The following is a 10,460-nucleotide window of genomic DNA, read 5'->3' as shown; positions in this document are numbered from 1 at the left end:
AAGACAAAGCTTATCTCCCTGGCAGGGGCACTGGTTCTGCTCCTTTTTCTTCACTCTGCCTGGCCCCCAATGCTTGATTGGTTAGCTAATGATGGGTAAGATTCCCCAAGGGGGGAATGACCTCAGACAGGCATGATCATGGAGAGGCCCCAGGGAAGGACTTGGGGGTGCTATAACAACAGGGGGTGATGGATCCTCGCCCCTTGGCTTTGACATAGCCTGAGTTCTCATTCTGTCTTTGAGAAGTCTCCTAACCTCTTGGCTGCCTTATTCCCCCACCTGCCTTACCCCTGAAACAACAACAGAGGGCAGTGCAGCCCTATGCTGGAAAGGGCAGTTTCCCTAGGGCAATCAGGTCTAAGAAAGAATATGTAAAATCCTGTGAAACCAGCTTTGTTTAGAATGTTCTCAATTAAATGATAAAGGTCCAAGCAAGGAGTTTGTTCCTCAAAGTTTTATGGCTCTTTAGCTACCAGACCCTGAACAGAAAAAGCCCTCTTAGTTCTTTGTATGTTATCTATTGTTTGATCCTTACTGCCTGGCAATAATTAATGAGCTTTACCTATATTCCGGTGCAAAACGGGCCTAATAAAAGCCCATTGAGGAAAAGACTCTTGGCCCTTCTCCTTTGAGAGATCAGCCACCTTTCCTCCCCAAGCAGATCATATCTTGGTAGACTTATTCTCATCCATGGTGGCCAGGGGGGACCCTGCAGGCCGAGCCCCCCATTAATATCTGCACCCCCCGTGTTCACTGCAGCATTATTTACAGTAGCCAAGACAAGTTCATTGTTGGGTGAATGGGTAAAGATGTGGTCTATATCTCTCTATAAAAATATTATCCACCTAGAAAAAGAAGGAAATCCTGCCATTTGTGACAACATTTATGGGCCTTTGGGTTATTTATAAGTTAAATAAGTCAGCTAGAGAACAAGAAATACTATATTATATCCCCTGTAGAATAAAGGGGAAAAAAACTGTACCCATATATCACAGAACAAATTCACAACTGCCTGAAGCCACGGGGAGGGGTGGGAAAGTTTAGGAGCAATCCAGGGTGGGATCTAGTCACCTATGTTTAGGTGTCCTGGGACTGTGGACCTGTGGAAGGTGAGGAGTGCTGGCAGGACTCAGGAGAAGTGGGTTTACTGTTCTGAGGACAGCGGGTGTTTCCTGGGCAGGAGCTCAGAACAGCAGGCTCAGGTACAGCCAGGCTCTCAAGGGACCTGGGTATTATCATACAGGGACAAGGTCTGGTCTGCAGCATGTGGGTTCTTGACCCATGAAGGAAAGATGTCATAATAGAAGTCCAGGCAATTTTGAAAGTAAGTTTATTAAAGCTGGGGACAGAGAAACAAGGAAGGCCTTAGCATAGAGGAAGCAACAGGAGAGCCTAGGCTTGTGGATCTCTACAGACATTATAGGAAAGAAATGAGCCAAGCTGGGGTTTGGCAGCTCTCTAGGAAATCAGTGAAAAGGGCACCTTGGGGACAGATTCAGGGGGTTAGCTTGGGACAAGTTTCTACAGCCCACTTGTCCCTGGTTGCTTGTCTCATGGGGACCCATAGAGTTTACATGTGTGTCTGAGAAGGAAGAAGAGGGGGAAGAAAAAAGTGCAGGCATGCTCCTGCTAGGGGTCGCATGCCTTGGGTCCTTAGTCTTGAGGGTTTTTGACAGAGGGGAGTTTAGGGGAAGTCTTAGGGGAGGATCTCAATAGAATATTCAGCAACTTTATGCTGATGCCCCCAGATGAGACTTATTCCCTTAGCTTCATCCCTCCTTGGGTGTGGTCGGCACAATGGCACTCATTGGATTTCCACTATTTGTGTCCAAGAGTAGGTTGATTTAAGCCATTTATCCTCTAGTTGGAGAGGAGAAGTGTAAGCCTTTTACTCTTAATTGTCCTTGGTTAGGGGAGATGGGGTTTTGCAGTTTACAGATGGCTGCAAACTGCTTGGCTGTTTAACTGTTTGTATCAACTTTCCCATTCCACCTGTCCTGACTTACTGGCCTGTCTCAAGCTGGCTGGGGTTGTGTTATGTAGATGACCCACATTGACGTTTGGAAGGCTGGGTTTGCAGTGGGAATCAGAAAGATGTGTGGCACTGGTCATGAGTTTTAGGACTGAATCACGGAGGTGGATGAGGCTGACTGGGGGATTTGGACTAGGTATCTAATAAGGGAACTCAAGACTTAAAGATGTTACCTGTAGTTATAGTCGTTAGGCTTAAGTGATTAATACAGGTGGAAAGCTGTTCTAGGAACTGGAATATATGGCCTATGTGTCCCCAGGAGGTTGGCAAGCAATTCAACATTCCTGCCCGAGGTGGTCTGCAAGTGATGGAGATGGTATCTGAGCCATTGTGTTCCAGGGAGAGCTGCAGATATAGAATTATTGGTCAGCAGATAAAGAAATACCAGGAAAATCTCAGCTGGACTGCAACTCTTATCTGATTAACCTATTTTTGAAACTCCTACCTACACTTTTCTTCTTATAAAAAGTTGGTTTGAGATGAGATGTTAAGATGGTGTTTAAGGTACATAACCCTCCATCTTCTCAGATTGCCAGCACCCGAATAAAGCACCCATAAAGATTCTTTGTCTTTACTTATTGGCTCTGGTGGTGACAGGCTGCATGAACACTACAATGTTGGTTTTCATTTTCTGACAACTCTAGTAGGTTGCTGTCAGGACTCTCTGGTAAGTCTGAGTGTTTGGTGGAGAGTCCCATTGGCTCCCTGGACTTGGGCCAGATGGGGCGGGGGAGTGAGCTCAGGGTGCAGATCCAGAGACTCCCCAGCAGCTGCCAAGTGATTTCACTTGTGGACTCTCCTCTGATTCTCAGCACTCACTGTTGACTTCACTTTCAATTGAATTGCTGCCCCTTCTGGTTCAGGATTACAGTCCTGGATTATGACTTAGAACAGTCATCAGGGTTAAGGTGCCTTCTAGTGGGGTAGACTCCATTCTGGGAAACAGTCTTTTGGAGTGAATTTTGGCTGATTGGTCAACCTATGATAATGAACCTAAGAAAATATTTTTTGTTTGTGTTTTGTTTAAATATTTTATCTATTTATTTTTAGAGAGGAGAAAGGAGGGAGAAAGAGAGGGAAAGAAACATCATTCTGTGGTTGCCTCTCAAGCATCCCCTACTGGGGACCTGGCCCATAACCCAGACCTGTGCCCTGACTGGGAAGCCAAACAGAGACCCTTGGTTCTTAAGCTGACACTCAACCCAGAGCCACACCAGCCAGGGTGAAAATGGTTCTTTATTGTGATACTGTTCGGCTTATGTGTAATCTCGACTCAGGAGAACACTGTTCACTGAATGGGTCTTTGCTATACTGCAATTAGAGTTGTTTTGTTAAAGATCAGGGAATAGGGACAAAATACCTTATGTACAGGCTTTTATGACTTCACATAATAAAGATGCAGAATTAAAAGGAAATAGACTGATGGTCCAGAGAAGAGGGAATTTGCCTGTGGCAGACAGCAGATGCTCAGAAGAGAGGGACCAGGAAGATAGGATGGCCACTGTGAGCATGGACAGGGTCCCCATGGCCCCTCCAGCCCTGGGGGATCCTCCTCCTTGCTCAGCTGAGGGAGCTGATGGAGGTGAGCCAGAACTGGTGTCTCCATCCCAAGCCCACCACGGAGCCAAACTCAGTGGAGGACACACCTCTACAGGGGAAAAGTGCCCTGGAAAAATGAGTGCTCCGAGTGAGGGAAAGGGGGGCAGAGTCTGATAACTCAGGAGTTGTGCTGGGGAGTGAAACAGCCTCACGACAGGGCCCAGAGGTTCAGTAATGACCACAATCTATTAAAGTCACCCCCAGGGGCCTCGGGAAAAACTGGCAGGCAGGGGACAAAGTGTAGACCTTTAAGATTGACTGATACCAGGGTGACACATTCCATGGTCAGCAGACTGCTAACTGGACTGTAACTGGAATTTCTGGAAGCCCTGAGAGCCGACTTTTCTTGAAGCCATTAGAATGCACTCCAGGCGATATGGTTTTCCTCTTCTGGGAATGGATTTGTTCTCACAACTCAGTGCTCAAATCACTTTCTCCCCAGAAGCACTACAGTCCCACTACAGGTCCCTCCAGTGCACGCCCAGCAGTTCTTTGTGAAACTGCGGGAAGAAGGAACATAAAGCAGCCCTTGCCAGAAGAAGCTGAGAATCAGGTCAACACTGTTGTGTGGGCTGCTGAAAGGCCAGGGAGGGCAAAGTGAGCCTTCCCTGTGCAAGCCCACCTCACACCAGGGGCGGGGAGTATCCCTTGCAAAAGGAGACCCTAGAAGGAATACACCCAATAACTCAGAAGTGTTGGGCCCGTGGACTATTTGGCCATGCCCCTACAAGAGTTAAGGGCCATGAATGACATTGTACAGAACAGTGTGCCCAGGGAGAGCCTCTGGTATTCAGTATTGGACCTAAAAGCTTTTTTCTTTTGAAGCCTGGTTGACCTAGACTCTCAACTGTTGTTTGCTGTTTCGTAACAACATTTTAAGATAACACTCAAAATTACAAGTGAAAGTATATCAGTCCAAGAAATCAACCAATTTGTTCCCTACAGTCAATTGTACCTGGGGTTTCTGTGGGGAACTTTCTACTGGGTTTGAAAAATCAAAGGGAGCTTCCCAGCCTTTTCACGAAATGACCACTCTGCTCTGCTTTACCATCTATTTATGGGCCTTTTCTGTCTATTCCTTTTCCCTATTTCCATTTCCCTTCTTGAGAATTCCTTCTCCAGTGTCCTTCCTTCCTTCTGTCCTTTCTCACCCTTTCTCACCCTTTCCCACTTCCTCAATTCCTTCTCTTTTTACGTCTTCCCACTACACAGCCTTTCTTCCACTTGCACAGACCCTCTTAGTTTGTTTTTTTAACTCATTCAGAAGTAACCAACTTTAGAACAACTCACTTTTAATTCTATTTCCTTACAGAGATGTATCATGATGATCTACATCTTTATTTACCTTAATCATATATTTTCTCATCTTAATTAGAATTTTCAATTTTAGTGACAACTAAAAGTAAATATAATTCTTTAGATTGACAAACTTATGTATACCTTTCATAACTTTTAAAGATTTTATTTTTTCATTTTTAGAGAGAGAAGGGAGGGATAAATAGAGGGAGAGAAACATTGATGTGAGAGAAATATCAGTTGGTTGCCTCCTGCACGTGCCCCAGCTGGGGATCGAACCTACAACCCAGGCATGTGCCCTGATCAGGAATTGAGCTGACCTCTTGCTTTGCAGAATGCTGCCCAACCAACTGAGTCGCATCAGTCAGGGCACATTTCATAACTTTTAGAAACAAGTCCCCACCCCACTGGCAAATACACTTACATTTTTTATCTTTATTGTATTTTTTCTGTTACCATTTAGTCCCCTTATGCCTTCCCATCCCCAGCAATCACCACATCGGTTACATTTTTTAAAAGATTTTATTTATTTATTTTAGAGAGAGGGGAAGGGAGAAAAAGAAGGAGAGAAACATCAATGCGTGGTTGCCTCTTGGATGCCCCCTAATGGGGATCTGGCCCACAACCCAGGCATGTGCCCTGACTGGGAATTGAACTGACGACCCTTTGGTTCACAGGCGGGTGCTCAATCCACTGAGTGGCACCAGCAAGAGCCCACTTACATTTTTAAGAGGCGTAACAGAAATAACATGAACCGTTTGTAAACCAGGGCAGAAACATACATAGATTTTTTGTTAAGAATTTTTTAACTTTTTAATTAGATTTCATTGTTTATGCTATTGTAGTTGTCCCAAATTTTTCCCCTTGTTCCCCCTCCACCCAGTGCAGCCCCACTCCCTCAGGAAATTCTCACTCTGTTGTCCATGTCCATGGGTCCTTCATATGTGTTCTTTGCATGTTAACAATTTTAAAAGACAAATTAAAATTAAATCACCCATTTAAATTCTTGGTAATTATTGCATTCCTTTAGTGTGCTCAAAACTGAGCTATATAATTGCCTAGCATTCTTGAAAACTCTTACAGAGGCTGCAGAACAGGCAAGGGAGATATCAGGCTTGGTTTGTGCCCAGGACTGCAGCAAGTTCCGGGCCTCCAGGAGAAGAATTTAGTGTTTTGAAGATGAATTTCCTCACTTGTCCCTGAGTTTTACAGTCTGGGAGAGCACTGAGATCTTCTCTCCCTCTTTGAACTATTAATTTAGGTCATTTCTGAGTAGAATACTTATCATGTAACAACCTCAACACTTGCACATGGAGTCCTTATCCCATTTATCAGATCTTTGGCAAAACAATTCTAATTAGTCTCAGATGTGACCTACTAGACTCTCCAGTGGGATCAAGACCAAGGCACTTATTTTCAAGACAGAAACAAAAACTAAATCTAAAGCAAAGACAAAGTTAAAAAAAAATGAGTACTCTCAAACTAAACCCTCTACAGGGGTGTCCAAACTTTGGCATCTCTGGGCCACACTGGAAAAAGAAGAGTTTTCTTGGGCCACACATTAAATACACAAACACTAACAAAAACTGATGAGTGACAAAAAGATTTTAAGTAAATTTACAATTTTGCGTTAGGCCGCATGCAGCCCACAGGCTGTGACTTGGATACCCCTGCAAGGAGGGACTGGGACTAGCCTTAGAATATTATCTCACACCAGCTGGTACTGAAATGGGATGTTAAGCCAAAGATGGCAAAAGAAACCCCAGAGAAGTCCCCCACCAACCTGCCATGGGGAGTGGGAAAGCTTACTGTGCCTGTGCAGGAAACAGGAAGCTCTGGGAGAGGCAGGAGGCACCAGGAGACATAAGAAGTTCAAGGTGAGTATTTAAACGAAGCGTGGGCAGTCTTTTGCTCTCTTGGCCATGTGGGTTGAAAGGGTGCATTTTGGATTAAGAGCTAGAGAACTCGGCAGCACAGATGATGATGATGATTCTGGGAATTGCAAACCTGCCTAGCCAAGCATGGATTGCTGGGAGAAGCCGGGAATGAGACCAGGGGAATGTTAACCCATAGACTTCTGTTTCTTTCTCTTTTCTTTTTCTTGAAAGATGGTACCTCTGACTGGCATATTCTGAAACTGGCTTGATTTGGCAAAAGGGAGGTAGGAGTGTGCATGTATGGGGTTATGTTTTAAAGGGAGTGGGACTTAATAGCAGGATTCCACCATAAAAATCATTAAAAAACAAAGGGAGGGGGTAGAAAAGTTCTCTACATGCAGAAGAGCACAGTCCACTCTGATGAGGCAAGTGATGGCCTGCTGTGCATCATCCTGGTTTAGTCATCCTGGGTTCTCGTCCTCCTCACTGTACACCTCCTGGCTCCACAGCTGAAGGTCAGCAATCTCCTGGAGCTGGGATGCCTGAAGGTCTGAGTCTGTGGTTTTTGGATCCATTTGCTAGGATTCCTATACAAACATGCTGTTTCTCTAAAGCTGCATGTTGGTCAGAGTCAGCACTTACAGAAACAATGTAAAAGAATGGTGGGGTGAGACTTCTGGCCAAGGTGGAGGCGTAGGTAGACACACTGTGCCTCCTCACACAACCAAATTAAGGACAACAAAAATTTAGAAACAAACAAACAAAATAACTAGAACTGACAGAAAATTGAACTGTATGGAAGTCCGACAACCAAGGAATTAGACACATTCATCCAGTCTGGTAGGAGGGGTGGAGTTGGGCAGCCAGGCTGGGTTGGGCACCAACTGTTGAGACAGAGGTCACAAAAAAAAAAAAAAGTGGCTTGCAACCCCGGCACACAGACAGCAGCAGGCAGGCCTGGATTCGAAGTGGCAGTGGGCAGACCCAATGAGGTGCGCAGGGTGGCCAGCTGACCTAGTGGTCCCATATTCATGTACAAACCAGGCAAAACTGGAGAGCGGAACAGACCACGCAACCCAGGGCCCCAGCTTGGGGTAATAAAGCCTCAAAACACCGAATGAAAACACCTGTGGGGAGTTGCAGCAGCAGGAAAGACTCCCAGCCTCACAGGAGAGTTCGTTGGAGAGACCCACAGGATCCTAGAACATACATAAACCAACCCATGCTGGAATCAGCACAAGACAGGCCCGATTTGCTTGTGGGAAGCAGTGGAAGTGACTGAAATCCTAGAGAGAGGAGCAAGCATCATGATTCCCTCTCGGACCCCGCCCCCACAGACAGCGTCACAACCCAGCAAATACTTTTAACCGATGAAGAGATAGCCAGCCTATCAGATGCACAGTTCAAAGCACCGGTGATCAGGGTGCTTACAGAATTGGTTGATTTTGGTTGCAAATTAGATGAAAAAATGAAGGCTATGCTAAGTGAAATGAAGGAAAATGCACAGGGAACCAATAGTGATGGGAAGAAAACTGGGATTCAAATCAATGGAGTGGACCAGAAGGAAGAAAGAAGCAACCAAACAGATAAGAATGAAGAAACAAGAATTCAAAAAAAATGAGGAGAGGCTTAGGAAGCACCAGGACACCTTTAAATGTTCCAACATCTGAATTATAGGGGTAGCAGAAGGAGAAGAGGAAGAACAACAAGTGGAAAAGTTATTTGAATAAATAAAGGAGAACTTCCCCAAACTAGCAAAGGAAATAGACTTCCAGGAAGGCCAGGAAGCTCGGAGAGTCACAAAGAAGTTGGACCCAAGGAGGAACACACCGAGGCACATCATAATTACATTACTCAAGATTAAAATGAAGGAGAGAATCCTAGAAGCAGCAAGAGATAAGGGGACAGTCACCTACAAAGGAATTTCCATCAGACTGTCAGCTGATTTCTCAAAAGAGATATTACAGGCAAGAAGGGGCTGGAAAAAAGTATTCCAAGTCAAGAAAGGTAAGGACCTACATCCAAGATTTCTCTATCCAGCAAAGCTTTCATTTAGAATGGAAGGACAGATAAAGTGCTTCTCCGATAAGGTCAAGTTAAAGAAGTATATCATCACCAAGCTCTTATTTTATGAAATGTTAAAGGGACTTACCTAAGAAAAAGTAAAAAAACATGTATAGTAAAATGACAACAAACTCACAATTATTAACAACCACACCTAAAGCTAAACCAAAACAAACTAAGCAAACAACTAGAACAGGAGCAGAACCCCAGAAATGGAGATCGCATGGAGGTTTAGCAACAGGGGAGTGGGAGGAGGAGAGAGGGGGAAAAGGTATGGAGAATAAGTAGCATAGATGGTAGGTAGAAAATAGATAGGGGGAGGGCAAGAATAGTATGGGAAATGTAGAAGCCAAAGAACTTAACGACACATGGACAGGAACTAAAGGGGGGGAGTGTGGATGGGAGGGGGTGTACAGGGTGGAGAGAAATGAAGGGGGGAAATGGGACAGCTGTAATAGCATAATCAATAAAATAAAATAAAATAAAATAAAATAAATAAAATAATAGAATGGTGGGGTGGATTACAATTTCCCACTGTCACAAGTAGAAAGGCTTCACCAGAAATGTCATCATTCTGAATCTGACCTGTGACACTTTTTCAGTTTAGCCCTTACCCTCACTGAGCCTCAGTTTGCCCAACTATAAGTGGATGTGGGGTAGGAGAAACGTCTTCACAGAGCTGTTCTAACTATGGATTGTAGAGATTTTCAGAAAGCCAAAAGGAAGATTCTAACGTTTGGGTGGTACAGGTTATAAGGGCAACAAAGCAGGGAACTCGTGAGATTAACTCCTTCCTGACCTTCCTTCTCCTGCATGGTCCCCAAACCCTTTCTGGTGGCTGTGAAAAATAAAGCCAAAAAATAAAGCCAAGATACCCAGAGAGAATTCCACTTCTCTCTGTGTATCTTCCACCAGGGGTGTAGAAAATACAGATACTTTTGAATCTGACTGTATGTACATTGTAAGAAATAGCATAGTGGCATCACCAAGGAGAGAAAACTAAGAACTTCCTCTAGCAATGGTGATCACTCATTCATGCACTGAAAAATCCACTCATTCACCTATTTACTCACTTGTTCACTCACTCAGGCATTCAGTAAGCACTTTCTTACTCAGTCCCTAATCTTCAATTCGCTTGTCCACTCTTTCAATCACTAATTCATTCACACACTAATTCTTTCATTCACACATCCACTACAAGAATTCGATATGCTTTCATCTGTAATAAAAGAAAACCAACCCTTAGAGTTTAAACAAAAACTGGGGTGTATTTGTTGCCCATAACAAGTGTGGAAAGAGACTGTCTGTGGAGAAAGCAGAAACTGCATGATGTTTTCCAGGACCCAGGTTCCTAAAATCCTGCTTCTTTATCTCTGGTAGACTGAATAATGCCTCCCACCAATGCCCAATCCTAATTTCTAGGACCTGTGAACACGTTCCCTCACACGGGTAAACAGGCTTTGCAGTCATGATTAAATTAAGGGTCTCCAAATGGGAGATTACTTTGGGTTCTCCCGGTGGGCCCTGAATGTAATCACAGGGGTCCTCATTAGAGAGAAGCAAAGAGAAGATGTGGCATTGGGAGTGACAGG

The sequence above is a fragment of the Phyllostomus discolor genome, chromosome 12 (genome assembly GCF_004126475.2).
Source record: "Phyllostomus discolor isolate MPI-MPIP mPhyDis1 chromosome 12, mPhyDis1.pri.v3, whole genome shotgun sequence".
Classification (NCBI taxonomy): Eukaryota; Metazoa; Chordata; class Mammalia; order Chiroptera; family Phyllostomidae; genus Phyllostomus; species Phyllostomus discolor.
The sequence above is the reverse complement of the archived record's forward strand: the minus strand, read 5'-3'. Positions refer to the sequence as shown.